Source organism: Sus scrofa, chromosome 1 (genome assembly GCF_000003025.6).
Source record: "Sus scrofa isolate TJ Tabasco breed Duroc chromosome 1, Sscrofa11.1, whole genome shotgun sequence".
Lineage (NCBI taxonomy): Eukaryota > Metazoa > Chordata > Mammalia > Artiodactyla > Suidae > Sus > Sus scrofa.
The window spans coordinates 174,266,710-174,292,172 of record NC_010443.5 but is presented as its reverse complement, the minus strand read 5'-3'; the positions used below and the strand labels follow the sequence as shown (position 1 = coordinate 174,292,172).

General features: G+C 34.3%; 1 long non-coding RNA gene across 2 annotated transcripts in view; it reads left to right on the top strand.

Annotated features, from left to right (window-relative positions):
• The window catches only part of LOC110257011, a 300,296-nt gene that overhangs the window by 60,498 nt on the left and 214,335 nt on the right, over positions 1–25,463 (top strand). For both annotated transcript variants that reach the window (XR_002339146.1, XR_002339140.1), the window contains exon 2: positions 1,474–1,523. This is a non-coding gene — a long non-coding RNA (uncharacterized LOC110257011). The remainder of the gene's footprint in view (positions 1–1,473; positions 1,524–25,463) is intronic.

The window sequence follows — 25,463 nt, the reverse complement described above, 5'->3', positions numbered from 1 at the left end:
AATATATGTATATTTATGAGAATTATATTGTCATTATTTTGAACACAATATTTTTAATTGAATATATGGAAATTATTACTGCTCACCTTAACAATTCCCTTAGTAATTTAAAAAGTCACTAGGCTTTCTTTGAGCCTCTGTGTATGCAGTCTTATAAGCAGCAAAACAAGGCAATTTTAGCTTTTCTTTTTCATTTTCTTCTGCCAGATTTTCATGATCTGGTTCTTTGAATTTTCTAGATATTCTGAGAATTATTAAATAGCAATAATAATAGTAAACATCCCTATGTATTTCCTGTTTAATTTAAAATTGTTAATTTTTTACTTTGAAAAATGCATGGTTTTTTTTACACATAAAGTGTTTCTTTTTCTATTTTATTTAAAACATCATTTTATAGAATATATCAGATATGTGGAATTCATTTCAAGATTTTTAGTATCCTGTGATATAATTTTATGATATTTTGCTACAGTGACCAATAACTATTTAAAGAAGATATTTGAGAAGGTAAAAGAAATGTTCTTAATTGTGTAAAATAACCAATTAGAACTTTGTTAAAAACAAAGGAGGGTTTATTATCAGGTAATATTTATGTTCCTACTATGTCCTTGCTTTGTTAAAATAATCCTCGGACCTTTGTTCTAGGTGATGACATCAAGCTTGTGTGTGCATTTCAACAGTTTTTAACTTCAAAACAATCTTCAAAAGAGGTTATTTTTATCTTCAACTTCCAATGTAGCAGATTTTTCTCCCAAAAACAAGCTTATTAGAATATCCAAAATTCATAACACTAATACTACCAAATGCTGAGGAGGTGACATCTAAACAGAGTGCTATGCAGAATGACCAAATTAGATAGAGAGTTCCAGGCAAGAGAGGAGAGGAGAGCAAGTCTATATGCTTTAGGTAGGCAAATGCTTGGAATAGTCAAGGAATAGCAAAATGACCAAACAATGGATCATACCAAGTAAGAGGAAGAATGGTGGGAGAATTGAGGGTGATTCTTAGAATGAGTTAGGAACCAGATGATGTGTGCCAAGAGAGGAACTCAGTATTATATTCTGTGGATGTAGAAAGGCAGTCAGAGAGTTGACACAAACAGATACACATAATTTCTGTTTTATAAGGGTGGCTCTGACTTGTTTGTGGAGTCAGTACAGCAGGAACAGGATCAAGACTTTTTTTGCTTCCTGTACTGGTTGTTGGGAAGGATGGTGGAAGTTACACTATGTGATTTAACTATGTGGTACTAAGTAATTCTGAATACATTGACTGATAGATTAATTGGACTCCTAAATAATGAATATAAAGTACATTTTCTTTATAATTGTCAATATAAGAATCTACTATCTTTTTAGTTTACCTTTTTTTTTTCCTCTAAAACCAGAATACTGCTATCTTTTGAAAAGAAAACTGAATAAATGCCTATTGAATATATAAATGACAGGAATGTATCTGTTTCCTATTTTGTAGATCTATTTTCACATGCAGTGTTGAATAATCAATTATCACACCATACCCTGGTAAGTTTATCATGCTTCATAGCTTCTAAGTCCTTTTTTTTTTTTTAATTTAAATTTTGGTTACCTAAATAATCCTACAATGTGGCATGGAATTTTGGGCTTAAAACTAAATAATCTTTTCCTATATAATTCTCTAGTGAACATAGCATCTTTTAAATGTGACTGATACTAACTTTTATTATTGTACACTGAATTAAACATAGTGCAGATAAATTGTTACATCAATTTTAACTCTTTTTATGAGATCTGGGGAAAAAGTGCATTTTTTTTTTAAATTGTGTAGAACAAAAATGGTTTCTAATGCTTCTATTTTATCCTTTCATGTTTTTGATGGAGGAATGCTAATAATTTCATATGTATCAAATGAATGCAAATATGAAAAATGCATTTTCTTTAGAAGACTGTTAAACTGATTTTGAAAATTATATTGAACATAAGCTTTTCTGGCACCTTCCCTCTGCTTTGTTTTTCTGAGACTCATAGATGCCACTATGTGTAGAGATTTAGAATTTTTGGTGAATATACTTTCTGCCATGTGAAGAAAACTTGCCTGCTGTAAAAGGGAAAAGTAGTAGACATGTTTAAAGACTCTGAGACAAGAAATACAGTTGAGTTTTCAGTGCTCAAGTCCCAATGGTACTGTCCAAGGGTTCTATTAGATATAGTATCTTATAAAGTCCTTGCTGGAATTCCTGTCGTGGCTCGGCAGAAATGAATCTGACTAGTATCCATGAGGATGCAAGTTCAATCCTTGGCCTCACTCAGTGGATTAAAGATCGGGATTGCAATGAGCTGTGGTGTAGGTTGCAGACACAGCTTGGATCCCACATTGCTGTGGTTGTGGTGTAGGCCAGCAGCTATGGCTGTGGTGTAGGCCCACAGCTGTAGCTACAATTCAACTCCTAGCCTGGGAACCTCCATATGCCACAGGTGTGGCCCTAAGGAGAAAAAAGAAAAGAAAAAAAAAGATAAATCCCTCCTTGGTAAAAGCTAAATTTGTAACTTAAATAATACAACTGTTTAAAAGGTAAGTTCAGGAGTTCCTGCTGTGGCTCAGTGGGTTCAGGTTCCAGGATTGCTGCAGCTGTGGTGTAGGTTAATCTATGGCTCAGAATTGATCCATGTGTTTGGAACTTCCATATGCTATGGGTGCATCCAAAAAACAAAACAAAACAAAAAAGGAAAAATAAAAAAAGAGCAAGTTCAAAAATACTTTGTGACTATTTTAGCAAGAATATTTAAAAATGAAAGTCACTATGGTTTTATTTATAAAGAATCTATATTTTATGTATTATTAATTTATAGGTTATGTAATCTTTATTTATTGAGAAGTTCAGCTATCCCCAAATGCTACTAATAGGCAAGGGGTAACATTAGTGATGTCATTCAGTCTCATGGCTTTGAAATTATTACTTATACGTGGTGATTTCCAAAATGGTCTATTGCTCAGATCTTTCTGCTTAAATTTGTATTTCCATAGTTCATTCTCATATACCTAATATCTCCACTTAAATATCTTAAATTTTGAAACTCAACCTCTCCTTTTCTTGTGCAACCATAATAATCTGCTCATGATCTGACCACTTCTCACACCACCACTGCAATTTTCCTGCCTTAACTGTTTCTTGCCAAAATGTTTCAATACCTTCTGAATCTGTCTTCCTATGTCTGCTATTATCCTTTTCAGGAAAAAAAAATTATTACATTTGGACAAAAATTAGATCATTTCACCCCCCAATTAAAAAGCTTTGATAAATTTCCATATATTCTAGAGTAAAGTCATAATCCAGAAAGATGACGAACTAGATTCTGACAAATGTGCTGCATTCTCAATCCCTTGTCTTCTCTGGCCCAGTTTTTACCACTTCTGGACTCTTCTTCTCCTTAAATGGCAGCCACACTGTCTCCTTTGCTGTGTCATGAGCACTTCTGACAGCTCTCTCCTAGATTGTTAAACTTGGTATTCTCAGGTCCAGGATGATCTTTACCTAGATGGCTACAAATCTTGCTTTCTTTTTAGTATCAGAGTGTAAATATTATTTATAAACTTGCAAAAGTATTTTTAAAAAGCATTTTAAATATTTTGAGGAAGGAGAATTAATACATGGAATTGGTTTTACAAGTGATGGAAGTGGTAGGAACATATGGGTTAGCAACAGGAGGAAATCGTCTTTCCCTGGGCAAGAGAGACCAAGGAAAGAGACATTATTATCAGAACTTACATCCTGGAATCAACCAGAAGAATCCTGAACTATAGTTAGCCTATCCACTGGGAGTTAGAGCCACAGAAGTAAGACAACTGCTGGAGGCACTGCCCAAAACAGAGAGTTTTGAAGTGGGGAACCCTGTCTTCCTCTTTGCACCTACTCTTGAATTCTGCCCATTAGCCAAAATCATTTAGTCACCACTGGCCCAAATCAAAATACCTGAAATACAGAGGAGACCAGGGAAAGACTGAGCGGTGGATCTGAGGACAAACTCCTTTTTTCATACCTTTATTTAGCTCTTTCCTCAGATATCCCCCTTCTGTCTGTCCTTCTCTGAACATTCAATCTAAAATTGCATCCCTTCCTCCCAAAATGTTCCCTATCCTTCTTCCTTAGGCAATTTTTCTCCAATAGTATTTATCCTCATGAAACATTTTTCAATAATTTCTTTACCAGTTTCTCACCAAAGAATAAGAGTTTTTAAGGCTCTTGACATTTTCCTGTTTTTATTCACAGCTGATCTTCTAGCACCTGGGACTGTTTCTGGGACATCATAACTGTAATTGCTCATTAGATATTTGTGAGTGAATGATTGAAGATGTAGGTAAATTGACTATGAAGTGGTCTTGCACTGAAGAGCATACCTTGGACTAAAGAAATTTTATTTAAGAGGCATTTATGCCCTCACACGTGGCTACCTAATTTACACTTCATATGTAAATTAAAAAGCTAGTGTGAGTGAGAAAAAGTGTGTATACACACACACACACACACATATATGTATGAATGATTGGGTCACTGCGCTATACAGTAGAAATTGACAGAACATGGTAAATCAACTGTAATGGAAAAATAAAAATCATAAAATAAAAAAAAATTTAAAAGCAGGCATAATCATGTTTTTGAATACTGCAAATTCCAAGGAACTTGCTGGACATGCAGAAATAAAGCATCTGAGCAAAACAGGCACACTCAAAACTAAAAGAAACAGCTGTTGAACCATCAATAAAGTGTCAAAAAAATATAAAAAGCAAGTGTAATAGTCCAGGTCCCATTAGAGTGAGGACAAAACTTCAATGGCATTGAATGCAAGATGATATTACTTCTCCTTATAAAATCTCATGATCAAGTCGGTGACCCGAGCCATCAAAAAAGGATGCACACATTTTATTATGCACTATTTAATAGGGCTGTAAAAGAGCAACCAATGGATCTCTTAAAACTCTTTCACGAAAGTTGTGAAACTAAATAACATCTTCATACTTAAAGGTTTAAACTTTATTTCCAGAAAATTCTTTTATAAGAAATTTCCTTGGAGTTCCCGTCGTGGTGCAGTGGTTAACAAACCCGACTAGGAACCATGAGGTTGCGGGTTCGGTCCCTGCCCTTGCTCAGTGGGTTAACGATCCGGCGTTGCCGTGAGCTGTGGCGTAGGTTGCAGACATGGCTCGGATCCCGCGTTGCTGTGGCTCTGGTGTAGGCCGGTGGCTACAGCTCCGATTCAACCCCTAGCCCGGGAACCTCCATATGCCGCGAGAGCGGCCCAAGAAAGTGGCAAAAAGACAAAAAAAAAAAAAAAAGAAATTTCCTTGATGCTGGATAAGTGAATTATTCCTCTCTTTCTATATATGTGTATATATAATGTATGTGTAAAATATAAAATATCTACAGAAATATATTCAAAAATTATGTGATTTTTATAGGATATAATTTTAAATTATGTCACAAGCTGTTTGACTTTGGGCAAGTAATTCATCTGCTTTGAAATTGAAGTTTTTCATACAGGCTTATTGCAAGGATTAGATGAAAGAGCACTGATCTTTTCAATTACCTTACACACTACCTAGCACACAGAGAATTTCATTTTAAGTCCTTTTAAATACAATTAAATATACCCAAGTACATTTAAATGAGTATATAAATAATAAAATTGGATTTAGATATAATTTAAAAATCAACAGTATTTTAAGGTAGGTTGAAACAGAATCTGCAGTAAAGTGCAAATTTACATATAATAACTAACTACCGAAGTAGAAATGGGACAATTCTGGTATATATCAACAACTAGATATATTATCAATCATCTTCTGAAAACTTATGATTTCAAAATATTTTCTGTAAAAATACATTTAAATTTAAATTAATACTTGGGCTGTATATATCCATAAGGTCTAATGAAAATTCTTACTCTTTAATGTTTAATTTTCATGGGTTTATAATATGGTTCTTTGCAATCTTCTCAATTTTTTGTTATCTCTGATACAGACTTGATTTTTTTTTTTTTTTTTTTTTTTTTTGCTATTTCTTGGGCCGCTCCCGAGGCATATGGAGGTTCCCAGGCTAGGGGTTGAATCGGAGCTGTAGCCACCAGCCTAGGCCAGAGCCACAGCAACGCTGGATCCGAGCCATGTCTGCAACCTACACCACAGCTCACGGCAACACCGGATCGTTAACCCACTGAGCAAGGGCAGGGACCAAACCCGCAACCTCATGGTTCCTAGTTGGATTCTTTAACCACTGCGCCATGACGGGAACTCCAGACTTGATTTTTTAAAAATCACTTTTTATATCATGATGACCATTTCAACATTAATTGCCTGTAGCAAAATCAATCAAGATAATTATGTGTGTTACACTTTCAAAGGTATGCACTTTAGAAATAAGCATTCATTGGTTCACTTATTTTCCTCAAATCCAAGCATACAAAAATTAAGGTGCAATTTTTATTTAATACATTTAGATTTTTTGGTGTGTGTGTGAAGACAGTTTCCATAGTGACTGAGTCTAGTGTCTGGGATTCTATTACATTAAAGTGTGAAATGTGTTATAATTACCAATTCCCAGGAATTTACAGAAATATGGTGGAAGTCACTCATAAACCATTGATTTTGTTGTTGATGTGATAGAATGTATACTTAAGAAAAGTTAGCTCTGCTACAGAAGTGCATCAAAATACTGATGGATAGAAATAATATGGGTAAGAAGAACTGGACTGATATTTTTCTGAGAGTTAATCTAAATTGATATGAGAAATAATTTCTGTGGATTGCAGCATTAGATGTTAAAAGAGGAAATATGGGGGAATTGAATAGATATTGATAATCTATATATACAGATATTTTATAGTGGTAATTGTTCATTTATTTACTTAAAGAGGTTTTGCTAAGTTTCTCCTACATGCATAGTATTGTGCTTTGTGGGAAGACCCAAAGGAAAGAAATTTTATTTGCCGTTATAATTTACGTGGTAGTAGTGATAAAAAATATACCAAGTGAGCTATATTCTCAATCTCTGCCTACCCCACCCCTCCCACGTGCAAGCACTAATAATGTGTGTGTATATCCTGTCCTATTTTTCTTCTGGAGAAGCAGGCTTAGGAGAATGGCAACAGTTTCCCTTTACTAGTGAGATGAAAGAAATAAATGGTGCTCCTAGCTTGGATGCCTCTGTATGCTTCATCCACACCTGGCTTTAGCCTTCTTTCCTCGGCCTGTGTGCAAGGATCCAGCTAAAAGGCCCAGAGCTGAGGTTTCTATCTGAATTGTCACCACCAGGGTGAGGCATGTACTTATGTTAATCCACAATCCAGGACTCTCCCCTGCCTTGATTGATTTCTGCTACTCATAAATAAATTTCAGCCTGCCACTTAAACCAGGGCCACAGTGTTCCTCCTACTGCAAATGCTGAGAGTATTTAGTAGTGGAAGAAATTCTAGCTAAGCAGATGAGCTAATGCTTTGTGGAAGAATTTACCATTGAACTTGGTTTTGATTGATAGGATTTTAGTAGACAAAGCCACAAAGGGAATGCTTCCTGAATAAAGGAAGTGTTGGTGTTTCTGTCATGCCTCAACAGTAATGAACCCAACTGGTATCCATGAGGATGCGGGTTTGATCCCTGGCCCCACTCAGAGGGTTAATGATCTGGCATTACCCTAAACTGTGGTGAGTGTCACAGGTGCGGCTCAGATCTGGCTTTGCTGTACCTTTGGCATAGGCCGACAGCTACAGCTCTGATTTGATTGTTAGCCCGGGAACTTCCATATGCCATGGGTGCAGTCCTAAAAAGACCAACAAATAAATACATGAAGGAAGGAAGTGTTAATAAAAATGAATGAATGCCAGCATCTGGAATGTATACATAATATTCAAGGAGTCATAAAAATTCTTGTTTGACTGGAGAGTAAGGCATGTGTAGAAAACTGAACTACTAACATAGGAGAATGAATGTCAGAGTATGGCCTACATCATATCAAGCCCAAATTTCAGATTGAATACACAGCCATTTACTCTCTTTGTAATCTCTCAGCTAGAAACAAGGAGTGACACTGCAAGATCCTCCTTCCTGAGATCACTAATTTTTAGCAATATCGAATCTGAGTCTCACTCTGAAATCCACCTTCATATCACATATCTCTTGCTTTCCTCAAACTTCTGACTATTCTGGAACAGCCAGGTCACCTATATGACTTGCTTGGCTTGACACTCTCAAAGACAGGGTTGCTTTATCCCTATCTAGGAAAATAATAAGTACACTGTGAGGAAATAGAAAAAAAAAAATCTAAGACAACTTCCTTGTTAGTGTCAGCCCATTTCGAGGCCTCAGCCCTCTTTCTGGCTTTCTCTGCTTTTTTTTTTTTTTTTTCAGATAAAATATCTGGAATGACCCTGATGCTAACACATCTTCCATCACTGTTCTGCACATAAAAGAATGATTTCTCAGCTTCATTCCCAAGAATGAGTTCCCCATGGAACTTCTAACACCTAAAGTAGACTACAATGGATATGCAAAATCTCTTCTTGAACTTTGAACTAATGATAGTTTATGGTGACATGTTACACAAGTGAGAGGGGCTAACTTAGAAAGTATAATTTTTTGGAAAGATTTGAGAAATATCACAGACTAAGAACAACAAAATAGTATCAAGAGTCAGGTTTGAGAGAAGGAAGGGACCAGTGGAGCTAGAACACACCAGAACTCTATTTCCCGCTGTCCCCAGAAACTTACACAAACCTCTATGCTGGATACAGTGAATATGGCTACTGTTCAACACTGCCTTGAGTCTCATTCCCCTGTCCATTTTTCTTTGCACTTCAGACTCAAAGTTATACAAAATCAAAAATGGTTAATCATAGGTTATTTTCTCATCTTCAATACAGTAGTGAGAAGTTAGATCCTATGTGTCAATATTTAGAAAATGAAGCATTCCTCCAAAAAACGAAAGTTTCAAATGCAGGATGTGTGTCCACTAGGTCTACCTTTTTACTACCCAAGCTCAACATATATTTTCTTACATACATACATTTATAAAATTAAAGTGTTCTGGAAATTTTTGAATTATTTACCTCATATTATGCCATATACTATTAACTACGTTTAGTATGCCATGCTCCTGAGTCCAGGTTTCCATAATGCACCAAAAATTTTAAATATCCTATATCTATAAATGAGAATATATCAAATGAAGAATACACCCCTCAAAAATTAAATCTATTTTAAAGAATCCATTCTCAGATAAAATACGCAGGTTTTTCTTGCTGAAAATTAGTAAAGTCCTGCAGTTTTTTATGTGGCCTTGTCTGCAAGTTTTGACTTTGCAATTGGCCACCATATGGGTAAGTTGGAATGTGGTTCCAGATATATAAATCTGACACTAAAATAGTGGGGAAGACTAACTTTCTAAAATAATATTTAAAGTTGGGGTTCTTCGGTGGCCTACCTGGTTAAGGATCTGGTATTGTCATTGCTGTGGTACAGTTTCGATCCCTGGCCTGGGAAGTTCTGCATGCTATGCTCACAACCAAAAACAAACAAACAAATACCTCTAGAATTGGTGTTACTATGCCACATAGATATAAGAATTTTACTAGTCTGACCAGCAGAATTCACTGGGATTTGGGTGTGAGGGTTGCTCTCATACTCTTTGAATTTTCATGTTTATCTCCATTGCAGTGTTTGTGGTCTGTGTCCTAATGAACACCATAAATTTCTCATAAGAGATATGGAGAGGTCATGATTCAACAGATGTTTTAATTTCATAACTTGAAGAATCAAATTCTGATTTTTGCTACTGGGGCTGGAGTAGGAATGAATTCTATTACCATAGTCAGAATTTGACTCACTGTTAGAAGTCATTCCATTCCATGTTCATGAAATGCAAATAGCCCCCTTAATGTTTATACTTTTTATTGCAGAATCCCAAAACCTTTTGTTTAATTCATTTTGAAGTGACTATAGGTAATTATTTAATCAGCTGTTTGCCCTCTGATGCTAGATTTCAGTCATTGAATACCAGTAGGATCTTCTGCCTTCTGACACACACACAGGTCAGATTTACCAAATCATAATCCACAAATTTTCCTGAGGAAATCCTCCTTTCTGTCCAGTTTCGGTGCTTGGTTCAGTCTCTGGATACTGACCCCTTTCTCTCATGCAGAGAATACTTTATTGGAAACATTTTTGCATAGCCCCTAAAGTTGGCAAGAAACTTTGAGAAGTATATTTTGAAAATGGTCAAGAACCAGTGGAAGTTAGGCAAAGCAAAAGCAAACAAAAAGCTCCACCAATCTGGCTATAGCATCACCATGGACAGAGGCCACTCTTATAGTGACCATGTGTAGAGATTGCTATATATATTGCTGTTACTGCTACAGATTTAAACTCCTCTTCCATTCTTCCTTATGACATAACTTTAAGAATCACATTTCTAAGTGGTTATAACTAATTGGCTGAATCTGGGTTCCTTGCCTTTACCTTGGCTTGGAAGATTTAGGGCAAGAAAATATCTTTCTTGGACTGTCATGGTGAGTAAATGCCCAGCCTCTTCCAGAGACTCACATTGTAAAGAATTGCCTCTAAAATAGGAAGGGGTTTTCATAAAAGGAAGTCCAAAAAAAGAAAAATATCCACAGAAAAGTTGCTAGTGTGTATTTCCTAGTTTTCTTTGCATTGCTCTTGGATAGCTGACAAATAACCCTTTTCCACCTTTAGTTCCTCTTAGATCTTAGAATTTACTATAGTGGTATCAATAAGAACTCTATTCTCTCTTCTTACTGGAAGCAAATGTTGATGATGTAGACTTTTTAGGAGGTAAAGAGAATCTATTGGAGTCTGTGATCAGGTGATTACATAGTCAGGGTGAGCCTTAGGGATATTGGGGATATTATCTGAAAGGAAAGATGGATGGAGGCCAGACAATGGAAGCTGTGACTCTGTTTTAGGGTTTTCTAGTAAAAGAGAAAATGAGAAGTAAGAAGGGATTTAAGTAAGTTTATAGAGGTAATAAAATAAAACTGAGTGACTTCACTGAAGTTCAGTACACAAAAGATGGTGTTAAGTGACATACACTAGCTAAAGAGAAGGGAGGGTTAAATTATATGCACAAATTTTTTAGCATGTATGACTAGAAGAACGGTGGTGCCATCGCCTGAAATAGGGAAGTCGGAAAAGAAATTTATTGTAGCAGAGGAGACAAATGATAAACATGTTTTGGACTATTTTCAGTTTGATGGACTGGTTAAAAATAAACCAAGTGTAGGATACTGGCAATGTAGAACTGCTTTGTGCAATCCTTCATAATTTCAGTTTGTTTGTTAATTTGATTTATGATGATAGGTGACTTCAACAAACATGAGATGAGATGGGGAATGGCACTGAACATATGAGTTAATGATCATAAACCAGAAATGGATTGCTTAGCACTCTGATGTATAATCTAGAAAACAGATTTCTGGAGTTTTAAAACTACTTGCTGAATAGTGAGTAGGAAAAAACAAAAACATAAAGGCATATGATTTATAAAGCTTATTAAACACCTCTAAATCCTCTAAAAAATTCCAACCATGTAAAGATGAAAGAAGTGCTGAAAAGCAAACAGCTGTATAAATAACCAAAGTGCTACTAAGAAAACAGTATATTATATTTTTTTGTTTTTTAATAAAAACTTGAAGCTAAGGCAATTGTTTGATTTAATTAGGTCGGCTTTTTGGAAGTGACTTTTAAGAAAATGTTTTTGGTAATTTTCAAAATAAGCAATTTTATTATGGCAATTGATATAAAATTGCCATAGCTGGAAAATTCCACAGATTTACATAAATTGGTTGCACTTAAAAGGAACATTACTTTATAATCTTTATAAGCCTATCAAGAATCCATAATTTACTTGACTTTTTTTCTTTGAACCGTTTTCTTATAGCAAATCTAATAACAGCACAGGCTTTCTAAGAGAAACAATTGCTCTAACAGAAAACGTTTCCGATATAGAGGTAACTCTATTTGCATTCATTAAAAGCCTGGTAAATAGTTCTTTAGGGAATTCATAGCCAATATCTTTGATATGATTTGACAAATAATTCTGATTTATAAAACAAAACCTTGAAATGAGATAATAAAGCCATCTAAATTGATGCAGCATTAAACACAGTTCCATTTATTTGATTTGACTTTTATGTGGCCTTAGACTTCTAACTATGATTAAAATTTCTCCCTTTTCTAATGTTAAGACCAGTAATTTTGCAAGGCAAATTCAGAAAAAGGGCTATTTTTATTCACTTCTATCTTGGATTCTACTTAATATTTTAAACAGATTAAAGACATTTTTTATGATTTTTCTTTTAATGTAATTCCAACAAACATCTTCTAACAGAACATTTTTGATAAAAGTTGTGTTTAATTAAACCCAACACTAGGAAAGAATTTGTCTTTTTATAGATCTTCAGCTGTAAACATTCCTATGTGAGATTCACAGTACAATTTTAAGAATAATCATTAGCTCAATTTTTATACAGGAGTTTCAAAGTGGAAATTTGATATGATTGGGAAGGATGTTAAGATTTTATGACTATAAATCACAAACATGTTGCTTTTACCATTAAACTATTTTGAGTAATATCATGTTTTTTAAAGTTATTAGCTGTTTATTTCTTTAAAGAGGGGGAAGGGGTACTATAGAGGAAAATGATTAGTCCAATACATTTATTTTTTCAACAGTGAATGATACTTTTATACATACCATATTTCAGCTTTCTTTCTAGTCAATGATCACACAGTACTAAATTTAAAGCAAAATTCTTGCCTTGGTGGGGGTTTTATCAAAAGTGTATAAAGAATAAATAGATGTATTATGTAAAGTTATGTGATAGGTGCTTTAAGAAAGTAATACAAAAAGATAATGAAATAGAAACTCATTTCTGAAAAAAAAAAAAAGAAAGAAATTGTGGGGTGGGGGGAGAAGGAATGGAGTGTGTATTATTTTAAAGTGCTTCAGCCACACTAAGACAGACCGGCAGAGACCAACAAAAATGTGTTTCACAATGGGGCAATTTGGAAATCCAGATGAAAGTAACACAAATACAGATAAGTTAGCAAATAAATACACTTGAACTGACACATTACAGAAGAAGAAAATTATAAGGCCAATAAATATATGAAAATATGCTCAAACTCAATAATAAACATAAAAATATAAATTAAATTTCCAATGAGTTTTTTTAAACCTACTACAAGCTTATAAAAATTCTGATAATTCTAAGTCCTAGGAATAATGTAATACAAGAGGGCAATTTACACACTACTAGGAGAGTACAGTTTGGTACTTGGAAAATAACATTATTTTCTTTTTCTTTTTACAGCCACACCTGTGGCATATGGAAGTTCCCAGGGCCTGGGGTTGACTCGGAGCTGCAGGTGCTGGCCTCTGCCACAGCAGTAACAAAGCCAGATCTGAGCCACATCTGGAAACTATGCTGCAGCTTGCAGCAATATCAGATCCTTAACCCACTGAGCAAGGCCAAGGAATGTATCTGCATCATCACAGACACTATGTTGATTCTTAACCAACTGAGCCCACTGTGAACTCCTAATTTAACATTTTTGATAGAGATGGAAAAATACAAATGCCTGCTAGAGAAATTAATACATAAGCTCAAGAAGATATGTTTAAGAACAATCCTAGTGGCATTGCATGGGATAGAAATATAGAAATAATTCAAATTTCTAGTGCGAGGTAAGCAGTTAAGTAATTGCAAGTTATTCATACAGTGTAACACTATTCAGAAGTTGAAATATATGAGCTATGCAGCTGGAGGAATCACTTAGGATAAAAAGCTGAAAAAAAGTCATAATAAAAATGATTTGATATAATCCACTTTACATAAGATTTCAATCTATGCAAAATTAAGCAATATATTGATGACACCTAAAATTTATGGAAAAGCTATAAATAAAAGCAAGAGAAGATAAACTCAAAATTCTAGAAAGAATTTATCTCTAGAGAGGAGATGGGATAAGGAGAGAACATATAAGCTTTTAAGGATATTTATATTTTTATATTTCGTATTTTTATCTGTCATGGCTGTATGCAGGTTTTTTTGTTTTGGCCACTCCACAGCATATGGAATCAGGGATAAAATCTGAGCCACATTTGCGACTTACACCACAGCTGCCACAAGGCTGGATTCCTTAACCCACTGTGCCAGGCCAAGGATGGAATCTGCATTCTGGCACTGCAGAGATGCCACTGATCCCATTGTGCCTTGGTGGTAACTCCAAGACAGGTATTTTTTTGTAAAAAAAAAAAAAAATTAAGATATAAAAAGATATAACATTAGTTTCAGGCATCAATATAATAATTTGATATTTGCATACATTGGGAAATGACCACCAGAAGAAATCTAGTAAATATCCATCACCAACATTAGTTATAAAAATTTTTAAACTATAGTAACTATGTTATACATTACATCCAATGACTCTTTTATATTGTAATTTGAAATGTGTACCTTTTGATCACTTTTACCTATTTATCTTACCACAAACACTCTTCCTCTGGTAAATTGTGTATTCTTAGATCCTTTATTATAAATTAACCTCATATGTGATGGCTTATCATAGGCTCTATTCTGTTCCATTGATCTATGTGTCTGATTCTATGCCAGCACCATGATGTTTTGATTACTACAGCTTTGAAATCAAAAACTGTGCTGTCTCCAGCTTTGTCCTTCTGTCACAAGATTGCTTGACTATATTCAGGGTTTTTTGTTGTTCCATACAAATATTAGGATTATTCTATTTCTGTCAACAGTGCCACTGGAATTTTGATAGAATTTGCATTAAATCCATAGATTGCTTTGGGTAGTATGAATGTTTTAATATATTAATTCTTCCCATCCATTCCATAAATGGATTATATTTCCATTTCCTGTGCTTTTTTCAATTTCTGTCATCAATGTCTCATAGGTTTCAGCATCAGGATCTTTATTAACTTCTTAGTTAAATTTATTCCTGGCATTTTATTTTTGATGTAAATGGCCTTATTTTCTCAATTTATCTTTCTGATAGTTGATTATTGGTGTATAGAAATGCAATAGATTTTTATATCGATTTTGTGTTCCACAGCTTTACTGTATTTATTCAAACAGGTTCTTTGGTGTATTTTTAGGTGTTCCTACATGTAATATCATGCCATCTGAAAGTAGTGATAGGTTTACTTCTTCCTTTTTTCTTTGAAGGATTTTTATTTCTTTTTCTTGTCATTACTTTGCCTAAGACTTGCAGTAACCATGTTGAATAAAGCAGTAAAAGTGGTTGTTTGTGTCTCGTTTATGATCTTAGAAGAAAAACTTTCAGCTTTTCACTATTAAGCACAGTGGTAGCTGCGGGCCTGTCATATATGCCCTTTATTATTGTGAAGAACTTTCTCTCTCTACGCTTTTTATTGAGTTTTTTTCTTAATCATATATGTATGGTGAATTTTGTCAAATGCTTTTCTACATCTATGGATATGATTTTATGGTTTCTATCCTTCATTTTGCTAACATGGTAAGGCATATTGATTGGTTCACAGATGTCAAATCATCCTTTAATTCCTGAAATAAATCCCAGTAGATCATGGTGTGTTATGGTTAAATTTGGTTTGCTAAATTTTGCAATTTGTTGAGCATTTTGCAACTATTATCATAAAGGAAATGGGCCTGTGATTTTCTTTTCTCATGGTTTCCTTGTCTGGCTTTGTTATTGGGGTAATGCTAGCCTCATGAAATGAACTTGGAAGTGCTTCTTCTTGCACTTATGAAAGAGTTTGAGGAATGGTACTAGTTCTTTCAGTGTTTGGTAGGATTCATCAGAAAAGTCATCTAATTTTGGACTTTGTTGGGAAGTTTTTTTTTAATGATTTTTATTTTTTCCATTATAGCTGGTTTATAGTGTTCTGGAAATTTTCCACTGTACATCAAAGAGTCTCAGTCACACATAATACATATACACATTATTTTTCTCACATTATCCTCCATCAGGCTCCATCATAAGTGACAATATAGAGTTCCCAGTGCTATACAACAGGATCTCATTGCTTATCCATTCCAAAAGCAATAGTTTGCATCTATTAACCCCAAATTCCCAGTCTGTCCCACTCCCTCCCCCTCCCCCTTGGCAATCACAAGTCTGTTCTCCAAGTCCATGAGTTTCTTTTCTATGGAAAGGTTTATTTATGCCTTATATTAGATTCCAGATACAAGTGATATCATATTGTATTTGTCTTTCTCTTTCTGACTTACTTCACTTAGTAGGAGAATCTCTAGTTCCATCCATGTTGCTTCAAATGACATTGTGTGTTCTTTTTATGGCTGAGTAGTATTCCATTGTGTATATATACCACATCCTCTTAATCCATTCATCTCTCGATGGATATTTGGGTTGTTTCCAAGTCTTGGGTATTGTGAAAAGTGCTGCAATGAATACACAGGTGCATGTGTCTTTTTCAAGGAAAGTTTTGTCCAGATGTATGCCCAAGGTGGGATTGATGGGTCATATGGTAGTTCTATGTATAGTTTTCTAAGGTAGCTCCATACCATTTTCCATAGTGGTTGTTCCATTTTATATTCCTACCAACAGTGTAGGAGGGTTCCCTTTTCTCCACACCATCTCCAGCATTTGTTATTTGTGGACTTATTAATGATGGCCATTCTAACTGGTGTGAGGTGGTACCTCATGGTACTTTTGACTTGCATTCTCTAATAGTCAGTGATGCTGAGCATTTTTTCATGTGCTTGTTGGCCACCTGTATATCTTCTTTGGAGAAATGCCCATTCAGGTCTTTTGCCCATTTTTCCATTGGGTGATTAGCTTTTTCACTGTTGAGTTGTATGTTGTCTGTATATTTTAGAAACTGAGCTCTTATCAGCTGCATAGTTTAAAACTATTTTATGCCAATCTGTAAATTGTCTTTTTTTAATACATATTTTCTTTTTCTGTGCAAAAGTTTGTCAGTTTGATTAGGTCCAATTTGTTTATTTTTCCTTTTATTTCTGTTGCCTTGGGATACTGACTGGTTTTTGATGACTCATTCAATCTCTTTACTAGTAATTCTTCTATTCAGATTATCTATTTATTTATGATTAGTCTTGGAAGGTTATATGCTTCTAGGAATGCATCCATTTCTCCTAGGTTGTCCAATTTTTTACTGTATAATTGTTTATAGCAGTTTTTTATGATCCTTTATAGTTCTATGATATCAGATTTAATATCTAATTCTTTATTATTTTATTTGAGTACCATGTTTTTTATTGATAAGTAAAGCTAGAGGTCTGTCAATTTTGTTTATCTTTTCAAAAAATACTCATAGTTTAATTCATCTTTTTATTGTGTTTTTATTCTATTTGATTTATTTCCACCATGATCTTTGTTATTATCTTCCTTCTATTAACTTTGGACCCTATGTTTTTTTTTTTCTTTTTCTAGTTCCTTAGAGTGTAATGTTAGGTTGAGATCCTTTTTTTTTTTTTTTACTTCTTGATGTAAAACATTGCTATGAATTTCCTTCTTATAAATATTTTTGTTGCATACAAGATATTTTGGTATGGTGTATTTTCTTTTTTCTCAAGGCATTTAATTTCTTTTTTTGATTTCTTAACACATTGTTCAGCAACAGGTTGCTTAATCTCCACATATTTGTGAATGTCAAGTTTTCTAATTGTATTTTATTTCTAGTTCCATACCATTTGGATCAGAAAAAAAAATCTTGATCTGACTCTAAACTTGTTAAACTCATGAAGACTTGTTTTGTGGCCTAACATCTGATCTATTCTGAAGACTGTCCCATGTGATCTTGAGAAAATTGTGTATTCTGTTGGTTATGGATGGACTATTCTATATATGTATGCTAGGTCTATCCTGTTTAACATATCTAAGCTTAATGCTTCCTGACTGATTTGCTGTCTGAGTGATCTGTCCATTAATAAAAGTGGGATATCAAAATCCACAACTATCATTGTTATTTACTTCTTTGGTTTTGTTAGTATTTGCTTTTATTTATTTGATGCTCCCATAATGAGTACATAAAGACCTACAAATATTATATTGGATTGACCCTTTTATCATTACGTAATGACAACTTCATTATGTAATTGCAGACCTTTGTAATTGCAGTCTTTGTTTTAATATCTACTTTGGCTCATATAAGTATATGCTTGATTCATTTTATTGTGCTTAGCTTTACTGGACTTCAAAGATACTACATTTTTTTTTTTTTTTTACAAATTGAAGGTTTTGTGGCAACCCTGTTTAGAGCAAGTCTTTGGTGCCATATTTTCAATAGCATTTGTTCACTTCATTTCTGTGTAACATTTTAGTAATCCTTAAAATGTTTAAAACTTTTCCTTTATCATTATAATTGTTATAGTGATCTGTGATCAGTGAATGGCCTTTGATGCTCCAATTGTAATTATTTTGGGGTTGTCATGAATCGTGCCCATATAAGACAGCAAATATATTTGATAAGTATTGTGTGTTTTGACAGCTCTACTGACTGGCTGTTTCCCCATCTCTTGCACTATCCTCAGGGATCTCTGCTCCCTGAGACAAAATACTATTAAAATTAGACTAGGTAACAATTCTACAGTGGAATATAAGTGTTCAAGTGAAAAGCTGAATATAATTAGGCTTAGTGAGGAAAGCTAAGAGAGGTTGTCAAGAGCCAAGAGTGGCTCAAAAGTAGGCCTCTTTTGCCAAACAGTTAGTCAAGCCATGAATACAAAGAAAAATATCCTGCTCTAGTAAACACACAAATGATAAGAAAGTGATTCAGCATATTGTTGATATGGAGAAAATTTTATTGGTCTTGATAGATCAGACTTGTTATAATATTCCCTGAAGCCAAATTCCCATCCAAAGCAAGGCCTAACTCTTCAAGTCTGTGAAATCTGAGAGAGGTGATTAAGCTACAGAAGAAAAGTTTGAATTTATAGCAGAAGTTGGTTCATTAAGTTGAAGGAAAGAAGTCATCCCTATAACAAAAATGTCTAAGGTGAAACAGCAAGTGCTGGTTTAGAAGCTGCAACAAGTTATCTAGAAGATCTGGCTAAGACCGTTAATGAAGGTGGTAAACTAAACCACAGATTTTCAGTGTAGATAAAACATCTTTATAGTAGAAGATTCTGTGTAGGACTTTAATAGCTGGAGAGAAGTCAATGCCTGGCTTTAAAGCTTCAAAGGACAGGATTACTTTACTGTTAGGGGCTAAAGCAGCTGGAGACTTAAAGTTGCAGTCAGTGATTCTTTACCATTCTGACAAATCCTAGGGCTAAATCTACTCTGGTTGTGCTCTGTAAATGTAACAACAAAGCCTAGATGACTGCACATCTGTTTACAACATGGTTTACTGAATGTTTTAAACTCATTGTTAAGAACTACTGCTCAAAAAAAAAAAAGATTCCTTTAAAAATACCACTTCTCATTGACAATATACCTAGTAAACCAAGAGTTCTGATAAAGATGTACAGTGAGATTAATGTTGTTTTCATATATGCTGTCACAACATCTCTTCTGAAGCCTGTGGATTAGGAGTAATCTTGACTTTCAAGTCTTATTATTTAAGAAATAATTTTGGTAAGGCTGTAACTGCCATAGATAAGGGTTCCACTGATGGATCTGGACAAAGTAAATTAAAAATCTTTTGAAAAGGATTCACCATTCTAACAGTCATTAAGAACATTCAAGATTCATGGGAAGAGGCTAAAATATCAATATTAACAGGAGTTTGGAAACAGCTGATTCAGTGGAGGAAGACACTGCAGATGTGATGGAAATGGCAAAAGAAGTCGAATTAGAAGTGGAGCCTGAAGATATGATTTAATTGTGGCATTCTCTTGCTGAAACTTGAATTAATGAGAAGTTAATTCTTATGAATGAGCAAAGAAAGTAGTTTCTTGAGATGGGATCTATTCCTGGGTGAATAGGCTGTGAAGATTAATGAAAAGACAGTAAAGGATTTATTTAGAAGTTGGGTGAATTCTTTGATCTTTCCTCTTCTCTTGATAAATTGTTTTGCAATCTGATGATTTTCTGCAGTGGCATGCTTAGATTCTTTCTCTTTATTTTTGTGTATCTAATGTAGATTTTGCTTTGTGTTTACCATGAGGCTTACATGAAACACCTTACTTTTATGGACCAGTCTATTTTAGTTGATCTCAACTTAAGAAAAATTACATTTTTAATTAATTTTTAAATGTTTTATTATGGTTGATGTACAATGTTCTGTCAGTTTCTGTGTACAGCAAAGGACCCAATTATACATGATATATATTTTTTTTTCACATTATCCTCCATCATGTTCCATCACAAGTGACTGTAAAGTTCCCTGTGCTATACAGCAGGATCTCATTGCCTATTCACTCCAAATGCAATAGTTTTAATTTACTAACCCCAAACTCTCAGTCCATCCCACTCCCTCCCCCTCCCCCTGGGCAACCACAAACTTGTTCTCCATGTCTATGAGTTTATTTCCTTTTCATAGATAAGTTCATTTGTGCCATATATTAGATTCCAGATATAAGTGATATCATATGGTATTTGTCTTTCTCTTTCTGACTTATTTAACGTGTATGAGAGTCTCTAGTTCCATCCATGTTGCTGCAAATGGCATTATTTTGTTCTTTTTTATGGCTGAGTAGTATTCCATTGTGTATATGTACCACTTTTCTTAATCCATTTATCTGTTGATGGACATTTGTGTTGTTTCCATGTCTTGGCTATCATGAATAGTTCTGCAGTGAACATATGGGTGCATGTATATTTTTCAATGAAAGTTTTGTCCAGATATATGCCCAGGAGTGAGATTTCTGATTCATATGGTAGTTCTATATTTAGTTTTCTGAGGCACCTCCATACTGTTTTCCATAGTGTTTGTACCAATTTACCTTCCTACCAACCCTCTGTGGCATTTGTTATTGTTTAGTTATTCATGATAGCCATTCTGACCAGTTTGAGGTGGTACCTCATTATAGTTTTGATTTGCATTTCTTTAATAATTAGTGCTGTTGAACATTTTTTCATGTGCCTGTTGGCCATCTGTGTATCTTCTTTGGAGAAATGTTTATTTAGGCCTTTTGCCCAATTTTCAATTGGGTTATTGTTTTTGTTTTTTGTTTTTCCTCGAGTTGTATAAGTTGTTTGTATATTTTAAAGATTAAGCCCTTGTAAGTTGCATAGTTTGAAATTATTTTCTCCCATTCCATAGTTTTTTTTTTCTTTTATGAGTTCCTTCACTGTGCAAAAGTTTGTCAATTTGATTGGGTCCCATCGGTTTATTTTTGCTTTTATTTCTGTGGCCTTTGGAGACTGATGTATGGAAACATTGGTATAGTTGATGTCAGAGAATGTTTTGCCTATGTTCTCTTCTAGGAGTTTTATGGTGTCTTGTCTTATGGTGGTTTAAGTCTTTAAGCCATTTTGAGTTTATTTTTGTTCATGGTGTAAGGATGTGTTCTAGTTTCATTGATTTACAGAGAGCTGTCCAGTTTTGCCAGCACCACTTAGTGAAAAGACTGTCTTTTCCCCATTTTATATTCTTGCCTCCTTTGTCAAAGGTTAATTGACCACAGGTCACTGGGTTTATTTCTGAGATATCTATTCTGTTCCATTGGTCTGTAAGTCTATTTTGGTACCAGTACCATAATGTCTTGATAACTGTAGTTTTGTAACATTGCCTGAAGTCTGGGTGAGTTATGCCTCCTGCTTGGTTTTTGTTCCTCATGATTGCTTTGACAATTTTGGATTTTTTATGGTTCCATGTAAATATTTGGATTGTTTGTTGTAGTTCTGTGAAAAATGTCATAGGTAATTTAATAGGGATTGCACTGAATCTGTAGATTGCTTTGCGGAGTATGACCATTTTAACAATATTAATTTTTCCAATCCAGAAGCATGGGTTATTTTTCCATTTCTTTGAATCCTCTTAACTTTTATATTTAAAATTTTTTATTTAACTTTTCGATTCTGTCTTAGGATGTATGTTGCCTTACATCCTATTTAGAGGTCTGTCAGTTGACATGTGAGTGGTGTTAAATTATCCTACTATTATTTTATTCCCATCAATTTCTTCTTTTATGCCTGTTAGCATTTGTTTTATGTGTATGGGCGCTTCTATATTAGGGGCATATATATTGATGATTGTAACATCCTCTTCTTAAATGGATCCTTTTATCATTAAATAGTGTCCTTCTTTGTCTTTCTTTATGGCCTACATTTTAAAGTCTATTTTGTCTGATATGAGTATTGCAATTCCCACTTTCCTGTCTTTTCCATTCACATGAAATATCTTTTTCTATCCCCTCAGGACCTTAGATATGTTTAATTAAAAGATTTCCCCTCAGAACACAGCTATAAAGATGGTAAATAGGCCTCTTTCATAGAAAAATTAGGTGCCTCAATTAGTTGCCTTTCTTCTGTGTCCTGTGGTTAGTATCTTGTTAAGAAGTCTTCGTCCTTTAGTTACAGTCCTGTGGAACTGCCAGATCCAGGCAGCTAAGATGTGTTCCCTGGGTGGCAGCTGCAAAAATCAGAGTGCCAAACAAGGCATTAGCTCCTTTCTGGGAGATACCAGTGAGCTGAGGCAGAGTGAGAACCCATAGATGGCACCCTCTGATCTCTGTCCCCTGAGACCATTTCAGTAGGTCCCTAGATGTGTGATAAATTAGATGCCTCTTCTTCAGGTCAGTGCTTTAAGATAAACAAGTCCTCTTTTCAGAAAGTCTGAATTTTTTTGCAGTTGCCTGTCTCTACTCTGATCCCTGTGGTGGACAAGTCTGCATGTACAAGCCCTTTAAGAATTGTTTCTCAGTTTGCTATAGCTTTATGGGGCTTTGTAGACATGAGCTGTATTGGCTTTCAAGAATAAATGTTTTTGTGGCTTATCTCTCAGGTGCAGGTGTTAGAAGTTGGGGCACCTGATATGGGGTTAAAACCTTTTGCTCCTCAGGGTGAAGCTTGGAGTTTTGAATTCCCTCCCACTTGTGGGTTGCAGTACTAGGGGTGTGTTTTATGGAAAGATTGTGTTTTAGCCTCTTCTACCTACTTTGATGTGGGTTTTTCCTCATTTGTTTGATGTATAATTATAACTCAGCTAGTTTTTGACTTTTTTTTTCCCCAGAGGAAACTCTTGCATATACAGCTGAAGATTTGGTATGTCAGTGAGGGAATGTGAGTTCAGGATTTTCCTGTGTTGCCATCTTGAAGTGGAACCCATGTAGGTGTTCTTTTATATTTTATGTGAAAATTATATACATAATTTATTTGTATATGTATATTAATAAATAAATTATTCTTTGGTTTTTAAGCAATTTATATTAAACACAATTTTCAAGAACAAGAATTAGCAGTGATTAATGGAAATAAGTACATCTAGCCCTTTCAAATAGTTTTGTTGTAAAAACAGGAGAGACATAGATGGAAGATGGTGGGAATTGTGTATCCAAGAACAGAGTTTGTATGTTTGTTTCTACTAAGCTTTTTATTTTGAATAACATGCTTGGACTAGTTGCTTTGCTTTGTTTATAAATTATTGGACATGAACTAGTGGAGAAGAAAAATTGAAGCAGCATTAAGAGATGTCAATTACTTGAGCAAAGTCCTTGAATGGAAGAGAGAGGAAGAGATTCACTCATTAACAAGCACTTTGTGCTCCAGTCACCCTGAATATTGGAATTTCTACAGAATTAGTGTGTCTTTCACAGCATCATGGCTGCATACTCTTTAATTCTCCTTCCCCACTCTCAATCTGTGAGAATTTTTTCATCCTTCAAGAATTCAGCTCAAATGTCACCTTATTAATCAACCTTTCCTTATCAATCCAGATCATTATAATTACCCTCCACCAAGATCCCACAGTATCTTCATATAACATCTATTAAATTACAATTATCATTCTGCATTCTGAATACCTCACTAGTCTGTGAGCATTTGTATTGCTTGTGTATATTTCTACTGTCTAATTTTGAGCCTGACATAACATAATTCATAAAAACTTATATAAATGGATGAGTAAACAATAGAGATTTCACTTAAAATACTGAACTATGTGAAGCATTTAGAGGGCATAATTAATTTACCCATCTCTTCGCATCCCAAAGTATGTGAAAGTATGCAATTTAAAGGTAAAGTGAAGATATTTTAACTCACTTTGCTCCAAAAATCTGCAAAAACCTCTGTGAAGGTATAAACCTTCTGTATTCAATGAAAAATAAAAACTAATCCAGAAAAATATATGTACCTAAAGCTACTAAAATTTTGGCTTCTTAATTACACATAGCTTCTAGTACCTAAAGCAGAAAACACATTTACCCAAAAGGTAGGCTCAGGGTTCTTAATATACCTTGATTAGAACTATAATTCAAAATTTGTGACTGGGTTAAAAGATTAAAGGACAGAGTCTCTTTGGAGACCTATGTCAATAGCATAGAATAGTAGGAAAGATGATGCTGAAAGGGAAACAATGCTGACATACCATCTAAATTGGTTCTCTAGGCAAGAGGATATTAATTAGGATATATGTCCTAAGTTATAAGAAAATGATTATTTTATTAGACAGTAACTGATTGTAGATTTAATAAGACACAAAACAGCTTCAGGTTAGTTTCCTGCCCCTTCTAAAACTATTCCTCAACAAATATCTAGCCCCAATTAAAAAATGAATAATAATCTGAAAAGAGCCACTACAAAACTAATACTATAAAATAATAGAAACTTTTAAATCGACAGGAATTTAAAGAAATTATCAAAGCTTTAAAAGAAACTGTTTTGTAAAAGATGATATAACTAATATGTAAAATATGGGGGATCAGGGAACTAATAAGAATACAAAATTAAAACAAATATATTTTAATCATATTATAAGTGATATTTATGATATGTATATTACTGAAAACATACTTTGAGGAGATCATACAGAACAGAAAGGAAATAAGAAAGACAATAACATTTCTTTATGCCATAAATAGACAAGACAAATAGATCTAGCACACAAACACATACACATATATACACCTTTTTTATCACATTGCAAGTGGAGATGCTCACAATATCAGTGGCGGACAATGGAAGAACCATGACTATCAGGTGTGCCTGCTTGAAGAAATTTGCCTTTTCAGTGGATAAATTTACTGAAAAGAGAATGAATCTTGCCATATGTGTGCCACATACAGAAGGAAGGCATGCTTAATAGTTTTTGGCATGCTAAGCAATTTTTTGCTCTTTTACAGAAGAATAGATCTTGAATTTAGTTAATACAATATTATGAGTGGTGGGTGGGTATGAGACTGATTATGATGAGCTCCAAGTGTGTGTACAGTAAAGAAGGACATTGCTATTTGAATAAAAAAAAATTGTGTCTCAATGCCAATCTACACAAAGAACAGCTAGCAGCCACACACACACAAAAATAGTTATTCTAATCTTAATCATACTGA